Source organism: Sus scrofa, chromosome 1 (assembly GCF_054392235.1).
Source record: "Sus scrofa isolate SSC_HxYL_T2T_F1_AM1 chromosome 1, Sscrofa_HxYL_maternal_Yorkshire_Landrace_v2.0, whole genome shotgun sequence".
Lineage (NCBI taxonomy): Eukaryota > Metazoa > Chordata > Mammalia > Artiodactyla > Suidae > Sus > Sus scrofa.
In genome coordinates, this window is record NC_139383.1 from 199,032,501 (window position 1) to 199,034,799 (window position 2,299).

A 2,299-nucleotide genomic window follows, 5' to 3' on the forward strand; every position below is an offset into this window, starting at 1 on the left:
AGTGCCCATGACCAGATAAATGGATAAAGGTGTGGTATATATATATATATATACACAATGAAATACTACTCAGCCATAAAAGATGAAATCTTGCCATTTGCAACAACACAGATAGATCTTGAGGGTATCATGTTTAGTGAAGTAAGGCAGGTGGAAAAAAATACTGTATGATTTCACTCATGTTGAGTATATAAAACAAGCAAGGAAACAAAATAAATTAACAAACCAAACCAAATAAAAATAACACATAAATACAGAGAACAGAGTAGTGGTTACCAGAGGGAAACAGAGGGAAGAGCATGAAACAACTAAAGGAGGTTAACTATGTGGTGATGGATAGAAACTAAACTGTTGGTGGTGAGCACACAATAGTGTATACAGAAGTCAAAATATAATGTACACATGAAATTTACATAATGTTATAAACCAATGATGCCTCACTTTTTAAAAATGAAATTATGAGAAAATCTATTTGGCCTTGAGTTTGATAATGAATTTTTATATACAATGCATGAAAAAAATTAAGTTGAACTTCATTACAATGAAAAAATTCAGTTCTCCAAAAGACACTGTTAAGAGAATGAGAACATAAGCCACATGTAGAGAAAAATCTTTGTGAAACAAATGTCTGAAAAAAAGACTGGTATCCAAAATATACCGAGAACTCTTAAAAATCAAAAACAAGAGAGTTCCCATTGTGGCTCAGCAGAAATGAACCCAACTAGTAGCCATGAGGATGCAGGTTCAATCCCTGGCCTTGCTCAATGGATTAAGGGATTTGGCATGGCCATGAGCTATGGTATCAGTCATAAACGTGGCTCGGATCCCATGTTACCAAGGCTATGGCTGTGGCCAGAGATCTAGCTCCAATTTGATCCCTAGCCTAGGAACTTCCACATGCCACACCTGCAGCCCTAAAATATTTGTATATATATATATAGTAGATTTATTGAGAAAGACAGAGTGTTGGCCATCTTAGAAGGTGAGAGTGGCCTGGGAGATACACATTCTATATATAGAATGTGGTCTGTCTCAACAGGTTGAGCATGGCCCCCAAATAACCACTGGTTAGTTTTTACAGACTGGGTAATTTCTAGGATAACAAATGGGAGGATTATTCCAACTATTTTGGGGACGGGGTGAAGATTTCCAGGAACTGGGCCACTGCCACTTTTTGGCCTTTTATGTTTGGCCTCAGAACTGTCATGGTGCTGGTGGGTGTGTCATTTAGCTAATATGTTACAATCAACATATAATGATGCTTAAAGTCCCCTGGAAGTCAAATCGTCAGCCATCTTGGGCCTAACTGGTTGTAACCAGTTTATATCATATCTTCAATGGCTGTCATACTTCAAAGGTTGTGCCCAGCCCCCTTCCCTCCTGCTCTGTCCCCCCCTTAGAGATTTTATTCCCATATTCTTATGAGAAGCAGAGGGGTGACCTTCTGTCTTCTGTAGCTGCTTCAGAGCTGAGTAGGTATGTCAACCCTGTCTGTCAGGGAGTAAAACTCTCTGGATGCCCTGCCCCAAGGAAAGGACAGCTTCTTGTTTCAAGTTGGTTTGGGCTGGAATCCTTTCATAGTCATCATCTTGATGTGGCACTGTTTTGACCACTTCCATATCCTTCCTAGGAATCTTCTTGATGAAGCATGTTTGCAACAGTATCAGAGTACAATAACTCTCTATAAATGAAAAGAGATTTTAGATGCTATCCCTTCTAAGGTAGTGTCCCAAAACCAGGTGTTCATGCCCCAAAAATGTCACAAAGGAATAGGTACAGATAGGGTCCCCAATGGTTTTGATGATGAGTGGGATTTTCTCTAGCTGCAAGTCAGAAATAAAGGGTCCTGGGAGTTCCCATTGTGGCTCAGTGGTAACGAACCTGACTAGTGTCCGTGAGGATGCATGTTCGATCCCTGGCCTCAGGGTCCTGATTTAGGATCGGGTGTTGCCATGAGCTGTGTTGTAGATTGCAAATGTGGCTCGAATCCTGTGTTGCTGTGGTTGTGGTGTAGGCCAGCAGCTATTGTGTAGGCCAGTAACTGCAGCTCCGATTTGACCCCTAGCCTGGGAACTTCCACATGCCATGGGCGTAGCCCTAAGAAAGAAAGAAAGAGTCAGCTCTCATGAGGGTGGAGGGACAAGAGTAAAAGCAATAAAAATTATCCCTTGGTGGCCACACAAGTCTTCTGGGGTTAAGAAAAGAAAGAAATGGAACAGGAATGAACAAAGAATGTAGGAGAAAAACCTCAATGTCCAGGGAGAAGAACATAGATCATCCGATCATGCTGCAACAGTTT